The sequence below is a fragment of the Oncorhynchus masou genome, chromosome 8 (assembly GCF_036934945.1).
Source record: "Oncorhynchus masou masou isolate Uvic2021 chromosome 8, UVic_Omas_1.1, whole genome shotgun sequence".
Taxonomy (NCBI): domain Eukaryota; kingdom Metazoa; phylum Chordata; class Actinopteri; order Salmoniformes; family Salmonidae; genus Oncorhynchus; species Oncorhynchus masou.
In genome coordinates, this window is record NC_088219.1 from 3,789,522 (window position 1) to 3,802,526 (window position 13,005).

A 13,005-nucleotide genomic window follows, 5' to 3' on the forward strand; every position below is an offset into this window, starting at 1 on the left:
ATAGGTGGGGTTAAATGTGTTGTTTTACAGGGTCGGCCATAGTAGTACGATAGGTGGGGTTAAATGTGTTGTTTTACAGGGTCGGCCATAGTAGTACGATAGGTGGGGTTAAATGTGTTGTTCAACAGGGTCGGCCATAGTAGTACGATAGGTGGGGTTAAATGTGTTGTTCTACAGGGTCGGCCATAGTAGTACGATAGGTGGGGTTAAATGTGTTGTTTTACAGGGTCGGCCATAGTAGTACGATAGGTGGGGTTAAATGTGTTGTTCAACAGGGTCAGCCATAGTAGTATGATAGGTGGGGTTAAATGTGTTGTTTTACAGGGTCGGCCATAGTAGTACGATAGGTGGGGTTAAATGTGTTGTTTTACAGGGTCGGCCATAGTAGTACGATAGGTGGGGTTAAATGTGTTGTTCAACAGGGTCGGCCATAGTAGTACGATAGGTGGGGTTAAATGTGTTGTTCTACAGGGTCGGCCATAGTAGTACGATAGGTGGGGTTAAATGTGTTGTTTTACAGGGTCGGCCATAGTAGTACGATAGGTGGGGTTAAATGTGTTGTTTTACAGGGTCGGCCATAGTAGTACGATAGGTGGGGTTAAATGTGTTGTTTTACAGGGTCGGCCATAGTAGTACGATAGGTGGGGTTAAATGTGTTGTTTTACAGGGTCGGCCATAGTAGTACGATAGGTGGGGTTAAATGTGTTGTTTTACAGGGTCGGCCATAGTAGTACGATAGGTGGGGTTAAATGTGTTGTTTTACAGGGTCGGCCATAGTAGTACGATAGGTGGGGTTAAATGTGTTGTTTTACAGGGTCGGCCATAGTAGTACGATAGGTGGGGTTAAATGTGTTGTTTTACAGGGTCGGCCATAGTAGTACGATAGGTGGGGTTAAATGTGTTGTTTTACAGGGTCGGCCATAGTAGTACGATAAGTGGGGTTAAATGTGTTGTTTTACAGGGTCGGCCATAGTAGTACGATAGGTGGGGTTAAATGTGTTGTTTTACAGGGTCGGCCATAGTAGTACGATAGGTGGGGTTAAATGTGTTGTTTTACAGGGTCGGCCATAGTAGTATGATAGGTGGGGTTAAATGTGTTGTTTTACAGGGTCGGCCATAGTAGTACGATAGGTGGGGTTAAATGTGTTTTTTGACAGGGTCGGCCATAGTAGTATGATAGGTGGGGTTAAATGTGTTGTTTGACAGGGTCGGCCATAGTAGTATGATAGACATTATCATCAGAGACACTCGTGGTCAATCTTAAATTAATCATCCTTTAATATCAGTGTGCTGGAGAGTTTCCAACCAACTTAATGCACCATAGTACACATGTCAATCAGGAGCTCTGCTGGGGCAGTCCCAGCTCAATGCACCATAGTACACATGTCAATCAGGAGCTCTGCTGGGCCAGTCCCAACAGTTGTCTACAGCTATACACAGACAAGTTATATTTGCATGATTTAGCATAATTCATTAATCATTACCATTTTGTTTCATTCATGTGACCGACCAATACTGGTTCACAACATGTGACAGACCAATACCTCACGAGGCTTCTTCTCTCTTAAGCTGAGACCTTGAAACGGAGATATCTTCCATTATCAAAACAAGGGTCTGGGCGCACTGCCAAATTGCAGCTACTGAGAGTGAGGATTCGTTCAGTCAGTCACTTGCATGAACATATAAAACAGTTATTAGAAAAGCACAAAAACAAAATATTTCCAGCACAGTAGTAATGAAATTTTACAGGGTAAGCCTTAGTAGTATGGCTTACCTAGAGCAAATTAGGTGAAAGTGCCCTGCTCAGGTTACAGACAGATTTTTCACGAGTATTTGAACAAACAACCTTTTGGTTACTGGCCCAATGCTCTAGCTGCTAGGCTACCTGCCTCCCTATATAATATGTGCACGTACGGTCCCCACAAGTGATCGTACGTACATACCCCAACCAGAAGCCATGGATTACAGGCAACATCCACACTGAGCTAAAGGGTATGCTGCTGCTTTCAAGGAGCGGGACACTGATTTGAATGTTTATAGGAAACAGATATGTGGACTTCCTTATGGCCCCGCCGCAGGCGGAAAATCCACCACACTGATCATCAACACCTCAGGGATGTGTAATTAGTCCCCTCCTGAGCATCTTGAATGTCCCCTCCTGTACTCCCAATTTTGGCCGCGCACGACTCCAACACCATCATCAAGTTTTCTGACAACACGATGGCGGTAGGACTGACTGATCGCCGATGACGATGAGACAGCCTATAGGGAGGTCAGAGACCTGGCAGAAACTCCATCCCCCAACACACACTGGACTCCATCCCCCAACACATACTGGACTCCATCCCCCAACACACACTGGACTCCATCCCCACACACTGGGCTCCATCCCCCAACACACACTGGACTCCATCCCCACACACTGGGCTCCATCCCCCAACACACACTGGACTCCATCCCCACACACCCATCCCCCCAACACACACTGGACTCCATCCCCACACACTGGGCTCCATCCCCCAACACACACTGGACTCCATCCCCCAACACACACTGGACTCCATCCCCACACACTGGGCTCCATCCCCCAACACACACTGGACTCCATCCCCCAACACACACTGGACTCCATCCCCACACACTGGGCTCCATCCCCCAACACACACTGGACTCCATCCCCACACACTGGGCTCCATCCCCCAACACACACTGGACTCCATCCCCACACACTGGGCTCCATCCCCCAACACACACTGGACTCCATCCCCACACACCCATCCCCCAACACACACTGGGCTCCATCCCCCAACACACACTGGACTCCATCCCCACACACCCATCCCCCAACACACACTGGACTCCATCCCCACACACACACTGGACTCCATCCCCACACACACTGGACTCCATCCCCACACACACACTGGACTCCATCCCCCACACACACACTGGACTCCATCCCCACACACACACTGGACTCCATTCCCACACACACACTTGACTCCATCCCCACACACACTGGACTCCATCCCCACACACACTGGACTCCATCCCCACACACTGGACTCCATCCCCCCACACACACTGGACTCCATCCCCACACACACTGGACTCCATCCACACACACACTGGACTCCATCCCCACACACACTGGACTCCATCCCCACACACTTGACTCCATCCCCACACACACTGGACTCCATCCCCACACACACTGGACTCCATCCCCACACACTGGACTCCATCCCCCCACACACACTGGACTCCATCCCCACACACACTGGACTCCATCCCCACACACACACTTGACTCCATCCCCACACACACTGGACTCCATCCCCCCAAACACACTGGACTCCATCCCCCCACACACACTGGACTCCATCCCCACACACACTGGACTCCATCCCCACACACTGGACTCCATCCCCACACACTGGACTCCATCCCCACACACACTGGACTCCATCCCCACACACTGGACTCCATCCCCACACACACTGGACTCCATCCCCACACACTGGACTCCATCCACACACAATGGACTCCATCCCCACACACTGGACTCCATCCCCACACACACACTGGACTCCATCCCCCCACACACTGGACTCCATCCCCACACACACTGGACTCCATCCCCCCACACACACTGGACTCCATCCCCACACACTGGACTCCATCCCCACACACACTGGACTCCATCCCCCCACACACACTGGACTCCATCCACCCACACACAATGGACTCCATCCCCACACACACACTGGACTCCATCCCCACACACACTGGACTCCATCCCCACACACACACTGGACTCCATCCCCACACACACTGGACTCCATCCCCACACACACTGGACTCCATCCCCACACACACTGGACTCCATCCCCACACACACACTGGACTCCATCCCCACACACACTGGACTCCATCCCCACACACTGGACTCCATCCCCACACACACTGGACTCCATCCACACACACACTGGACTCCATCCCCACACACACTGGACTCCATCCCCACACACACACACTGGACTCCATCCCCACACACTGGACTCCATCCCCACACACACTGGACTCCATCCCCACACACACTGGACTCCATCCCCACACACTGGACTCCATCCCCACACACTCTGGACTCCATCCCCACACACACTGGACTCCATCCCCCCACACACTGGACTCCATCCCCACACACACTGGACTCCATCCCCCCACACACACTGGACTCCATCCCCACACACACTGGACTCCATCCCCACACACACTGGACTCCATCCCCACACACACTGGACTCCATCCCCACACACACACTGGACTCCATCCCCACACACACTGGACTCCATCCCCACACACCCATCCCCCCAACACACACTGGACTCCATCCCCACACACTGTGCTCCATCCCCCAACACACACTGGACTCCATCCCCCAACACACACTGGACTCCATCCCCACACACTGGGCTCCATCCCCCAACACACACTGGACTCCATCCCCCAACACACACTGGACTCCATCCCCACACACTGGGCTCCATCCCCCAACACACACTGGACTCCATCCCCACACACTGGGCTCCATCCCCCAACACACACTGGACTCCATCCCCACACACTGGGCTCCATCCCCCAACACACACTGGACTCCATCCCCACACACCCATCCCCCAACACACACTGGGCTCCATCCCCCAACACACACTGGACTCCATCCCCACACACCCATCCCCCAACACACACTGGACTCCATCCCCACACACACACTGGACTCCATCCCCACACACACTGGACTCCATCCCCACACACACACTGGACTCCATCCCCCACACACACACTGGACTCCATCCCCACACACACACTGGACTCCATTCCCACACACACACTTGACTCCATCCCCACACACACTGGACTCCATCCCCACACACACTGGACTCCATCCCCACACACTGGACTCCATCCCCCCACACACACTGGACTCCATCCCCACACACACTGGACTCCATCCACACACACACTGGACTCCATCCCCACACACACTGGACTCCATCCCCACACACTTGACTCCATCCCCACACACACTGGACTCCATCCCCACACACACTGGACTCCATCCCCACACACTGGACTCCATCCCCCCACACACACTGGACTCCATCCCCACACACACTGGACTCCATCCCCACACACACACTTGACTCCATCCCCACACACACTGGACTCCATCCCCCCAAACACACTGGACTCCATCCCCCCACACACACTGGACTCCATCCCCACACACACTGGACTCCATCCCCACACACTGGACTCCATCCCCACACACTGGACTCCATCCCCACACACACTGGACTCCATCCCCACACACTGGACTCCATCCCCACACACACTGGACTCCATCCCCACACACTGGACTCCATCCACACACAATGGACTCCATCCCCACACACTGGACTCCATCCCCACACACACACTGGACTCCATCCCCCCACACACTGGACTCCATCCCCACACACACTGGACTCCATCCCCCCCCACACACACTGGACTCCATCCCCACACACTGGACTCCATCCCCACACACACTGGACTCCATCCCCCCACACACACTGGACTCCATCCACCCACACACAATGGACTCCATCCCCACACACACACTGGACTCCATCCCCACACACACTGGACTCCATCCCCACACACACACTGGACTCCATCCCCACACACACTGGACTCCATCCCCACACACACTGGACTCCATCCCCACACACACTGGACTCCATCCCCACACACACACTGGACTCCATCCCCACACACACTGGACTCCATCCCCACACACTGGACTCCATCCCCACACACACTGGACTCCATCCACACACACACTGGACTCCATCCCCACACACACTGGACTCCATCCCCACACACACACACTGGACTCCATCCCCACACACTGGACTCCATCCCCACACACACTGGACTCCATCCCCACACACACTGGACTCCATCCCCACACACTGGACTCCATCCCCACACACTCTGGACTCCATCCCCACACACACTGGACTCCATCCCCCACACACTGGACTCCATCCCCACACACACTGGACTCCATCCCCCCACACACACTGGACTCCATCCCCACACACACTGGACTCCATCCCCACACACACTGGACTCCATCCCCACACACACTGGACTCCATCCCCACACACACACTGGACTCCATCCCCACACACACTGGACTCCATCCCCACACACACACTGGACTCCATCCCCCCACACACTGGACTCCATCCCCCCACACACACTGGACTCCATCCCCCCACACACACTGGACTCCATCCCCACACACTGGACTCCATCCCCACACACACTGGACTCCATCCCCACACACTGGACTCCATCCCCCCACACACACTGGACTCCATCCCCACACACTGGACTCCATCCCCACACACACTGGACTCCATCCCCACACACACACTGGACTCCATCCCCACACACACTGGACTCCATCCCCACACACACACTGGACTCCATCCCCACACACACTGGACTCCATCCCCACAAACACTGGACTCCATCCCCACACACACTGGACTCCATCCCCACACACACTGGACTCCATCTCCACACACACACTGGACTCCATCCCCACACACTGGACTCCATCCCCACACACACTGGACTCCATCCCCACACACTGGACTCCATCCCCCCACACACACTGGACTCCATCCCCACACACTGGACTCCATCCCCACACACACTGGACTCCATCCCCACACACACTGGACTCCATCCCCACAAACACTGGACTCCATCCCCACACACACTGGACTCCATCTCCACACACACACTGGACTCCATCCACACACACTGGACTCCATCCCCACACACTGGACTCCATCCCCACACACTGGACTCTACCCCCACACACACACTGGACTCCATCCCCCCACACACTTTACTCCATCCCCACACACACACTGGACTCCATCCCCACACACACTGGACTCCATCTCCACACACACACTGGACTCCATCCCCACACACACACTGGACTCCAATCCCACACACACTTGACTCCATCCCCACACACACTGGACTCCAATCCCACACACACTTGACTCCATCCCCACACACACTGGACTCCAATCCCACACACACTGGACTCCATCCCCACACACACTGGACTCCAAGCCCACACACACTTGACTCCATCCCCACACACACTGGACTCCATCCCCACACACACTGGACTCCATCCCCACACACACACTGGACTCCATCCCCACACACTGGACTCCATCCCCACACACACTGGACTCCATCCCCCCACACACACACTGGACTCCATCCCCACACACACTGGACTCCATCCCCACACACACTGGACTCCAATCCCACACACACTTGACTCCATCCCCACACACACTGGACTCCATCCCCACACACACACTGGACTCCATCCCCACACACTGGACTCCATCCCCACACACACACTGGACTCCATCCCCACACACACTGGACTCCATCCCCACACACACTGGACTCCATCCCCACACACACTGGACTCCATCCCCACACACTGGACTCCATCCCCACACACACACTTGACTCCATCCCCACACACACTGGACTCCACCCCCACACACTGGACTCCATCCCCACACACACACTGGACTCCATCCCCACACACACTGGACTCCATCCCCACACACACTGGACTCCATCCCCACACACTGGACTCCATCCACACACACACTGGACTCCATCCCCACACACACTGGACTCCATCCCCACACACACTGGACTCCATCCCCACACACTGGACTCCATCCCCACACACACACTTGACTCCATCCCCACACACACTGGACTCCACCCCCACACACTGGACTCCATCCCCACACACACACTGGACTCCATCCCCACACACACTGGACTCCATCCCCACACACACTGGACTCCATCCCCACACACTGGACTCCATCCACACACACACTGGACTCCATCCCCACACACACTGGACTCCATCCCCACACACACTGGACTCCATCCCCACACACACACTGGACTCCATCCCCACACACACTGGACTCCATCCCCACACACACACTGGACTCCATCCCCACACACACTGGACTCCATCCCCACAAACACTGGACTCCATCCCCACACACACTGGACTCCATCTCCACACACACACTGGACTCCATCCCCACACACTGGACTCCATCCCCACACACACTGGACTCCATCCCCACACACTGGACTCCATCCCCCCACACACACTGGACTCCATCCCCACACACTGGACTCCATCCCCACACACACTGGACTCCATCCCCACACACACTGGACTCCATCCCCACAAACACTGGACTCCATCCCCACACACACTGGACTCCATCTCCACACACACACTGTACTCCATCCACACACACTGGACTCCATCCACACACACTGGACTCCATCCCCACACACTGGACTCCATCCCCACACACTGGACTCTACCCCCACACACACACTGGACTCCATCCCACCACACACTGTACTCCATCCCCACACACACACTGGACTCCATCCCCACACACACTGGACTCCATCTCCACACACACACTGGACTCCATCCCCACACACACACTGGACTCCAATCCCACACACACTTGACTCCATCCCCACACACACTGGACTCCAATCCCACACACACTTGACTCCATCCCCACACACACTGGACTCCAATCCCACACACACTGGACTCCATCCCCACACACACTGGACTCCAATCCCACACACACTTGACTCCATCCCCACACACACTGGACTCCATCCCCACACACACTGGACTCCATCCCCACACACACACTGGACTCCATCCCCACACACTGGACTCCATCCCCACACACACTGGACTCCATCCCCCCACACACACACTGGACTCCATCCCCACACACACTGGACTCCATCCCCACACACACTGGACTCCAATCCCACACACACTTGACTCCATCCCCACACACACTGGACTCCATCCCCACACACACTGGACTCCATCCCCACACACACACTGGACTCCATCCCCACACACTGGACTCCATCCCCACACACACACTGGACTCCATCCCCACACACACTGGACTCCATCCCCACACACACTGGACTCCATCCCCACACACTGGACTCCATCCCCACACACACACTTGACTCCATCCCCACACACACTGGACTCCATCCCCACACACTGGACTCCATCCCCACACACACACTGGACTCCATCCCCACACACACTGGACTCCATCCCCACACACACTGGACTCCATCCCCACACACTGGACTCCATCCACACACACCCTGGACTCCATCCCCACACACACTGGACTCCATCCCCACACACACTGGACTCCATCCCCACACACACTGGACTCCATCCCCACACACACTGGACTCCATCCCCACACACTGGACTCCATCCACACACACACTGGACTCCATCCCCACACACACTGGACTCCATCCACACACACACACTGGACTCCATCCCCACACACACACTGGACTCCATCCCCACACACACTGGACTCCATCCCCACACACTGGACTCCATCCACACACACACTGGACTCCATCCCCACACACACTGGACTCCATCCCCCCACACTGGACTCCAATCCCACACACACTGGACTCCATCCCCCCACACACACTGGACTCTACCCCCACACACACACTGGACTCCATCCCACACACACTGGACTCCATCCCCACACACTGGACTCCATCCACACACACTGGACTCCATCCACACACACTGGGCTCCATCCCCACACACTGGACTCCATGCCCACACACTGGACTCTACCCCCACACATACACTTGACTCCATCCCCACACACACACTGGACTCTACCCCCACACACACACTGGACTCCATCCCCACACACACTTGACTCCATCCCCACACACACTGGACTCCATCCCCACACACACTTGACTCCATCCCCACACACACTGGACTCCTTCCCCACACACACACACTTGACTCCATCCCCACACACACTGGACTCCATCCCCACACACTGGACTCCATCCCCACACACACACTGGACTCTACCCCCACACACACACTGGACTCCAATCCCACACACACTTGACTCCATCCCCACACACACACTGGACTCCAATCCCACACACAATGGACTCCATCCCCACACACACTGGACTCCATCCCCACACACACTTGACTCCATCCCCACACACACACTGGACTCCATCATCCGTCTCAGTGATGTGTTGGATTTGCCCCAAACATAACACTTTGTATTCAGTACAAAAGGTTAATTGTTTTGCCACATTTTTTGCATTATTACTTTAGTGCCTTATTGCAAACCGGATGCATGTTTTGGATTATTATTTTTTCTGTACAGGTTTCCTTCTTTTCACTGTGTCATTTAGGTTAGTATTGTGGAGTAACCAGTGGTGGAAAAAGTACTCAATTGTCATACTTGAGTAAAAGTAAAGATACCTAGAAAATGACTCAAGTAAAAGCGAAAGTCACCCAGTAAAATACTACTTGAGTAAAAGTCTAAAAGTATTTGGGTTTTAAATATACTTAAGTGTCAAAAGTAAATGGAATTGCTAAAATGTACTTAAGTAAAAGTAAAAGTATATGCCATTCCAAATAAAGAAAATATAGAAAACCAGACGACCCAATTTTTTATTTTATTGGAGGATAGCCAGGGGCCGCAACACTCAGACATAATTTACAAACGAAGCATTTGTGTCTAGACCAGGGATGTTCTCTTGATAATTGTGTGAGTTGGACCATTGTCCTGTCAAAATGTAACAATGTACTTTTGGGCGTCAGGGAAAATGTGCGAAGTAAAAAGTACATAATTTTCTTGAGGAATGTTGTGAAGTAAAAGCAAAAGTAGAGTACAGATACACCAAAAATACTACTTAAGTAAGTAGTACTTTAAAGTATTTTTACTGAAGTACTTTACACCACTGGGAGTAACTACAATGTTGTTGATCCATCCTCAGTTTTCTCCTTAGGTGTCCTTCTTTGCGAGGAGTAGGAAAACGTACCTGGTCTTTGTGGTTGAATCTGTGTTTTAAATTCACTGCTTGACTGTGCGACCTTACAGATAATTGTATGTGTGGAACAGAAATTAGGTAGTCATTCAAAAATCATGTTAAACATTATTATTGCACACAGGGTGACTCCATGCAACTTATTATGTGACTTGTTAAGCAAAAATTTACTCCTGAACTTATTTAGGCTTGCCACAACAAAGGGGTTGAATACTTATTGACTTAAGAAATTTCAGCTTTACAAATGTAATTAATTTGTAAACATTTCTAAAAACATAATTTTACTTTGACATTGTGGGGTATTGTATGTAGGTCAGTGACATACAACATCTCAATTGAATACATTTTAAATTGAGGCTGTAACACAACAAAATGGGCACCGTAGCCATGTCATGTGTACTCGTGTTATTGGTTATTCACAGTGGATTTATAGCCATATGATTTATTTAACTCGGCAAGTCAGTTAAGAACTACTTCTTATTCACAATGGCGGACTACCCCGCGACCAAACCCTAACCCGGGCGACGTTGTGCCAATTGTCCTCCACCCTAAGGGACTCCCAATCATGGCCGGTTGTGATACAGCCTGGAATCTAACCAGGGTCTGTAGTGACACCTCTCGCACTGAGATGCAGTGCCTTAGACCACTGCGCCACTCGGCACCCCCACGTAGCCTGGAACTTCCTGTATATAGCCATGTTATTACCTGGTACTTCCTGTATATAGCCATGTTATTACCTGGTACGTCCTGTATATAGCCATGTTATTACCTGGTACTTCCTGTATATAGCCATGTTATTACCTGGTACTTCCTTTATATAGCCATGTTATTACCTGGTACCTCCTGTATATAGCCATGTTATTACCTGGTACTTCCTGTATAAAGCCATGTTATTACCTGGTACTTCCTGTATATAGCCATGTTATTACCTGGTACTTCCTGTATATAGCCATGTTATTATCTGGTACCTCCTGTATATAGCCATGTTATTACCTGGTACTTCCTGTATATAGCTGTGTTATTACCTGGTACTTCCTGTATATAGCCATGTTATTACCTGGTACTTCCTGTATATAGCCGTGTTATTACCTGGTACTTCCTGAATATAGCCATGTTATTACCTGGTACTTCCTGTATATAGCCATGTTATTACCTGGTACTTCCTGTATATAGCCATGTTATTACCTGGTACTTCCTGTATACAGCCATGTTATTACCTGGTACCTCCTGTATATAGCCATGTTATTATCTGGTACTTCCTGTATATAGCCATGTTATTACCTGGTACTTCCTGTATATAGCCATGTTATTACCTGGTACCTCCTGTATATAGCCATGTTATTACCTGGTACTTCCTGTATATAGCCATGTTATTACCTAGTACTTCCTGTATATAGCCATGTTATTACCTGGTACTTCCTGTATATAGCCATGTTATTACCTAGTACTTCCTGTATATAGCCATGTTATTACCTGGTACTTCCTGTATATAGCCATGTTATTATCTGGTACTTCCTGTATATAGCCATGTTATTACCTGGTACTTCCTGTATATAGCCATGTTATTACCTGGTACCTCCTGTATATAGACATGTTATTACCTGGTACTTCCTGTATATAGCCATGTTATTACCTAGTACTTCCTGTATATAGCCATGTTATTACCTGGTACTTCCTGTATATAGCCATGTTATTACCTAGTACTTCCTGTATATAGCCATGTTATTACCTGGTACTTCCTGTATATAGCCATGTTATTACCTGGTACTTCCTGTATATAGCCTTGTTATTACCTGGTACTTCCTGTATATAGCCATGTTATTACCTGGTACTTCCTGTATATGGCCATGTTATTACCTGGTACTTCCTGTATATAGCCTTGTTATTACCTGGTACTTCCTG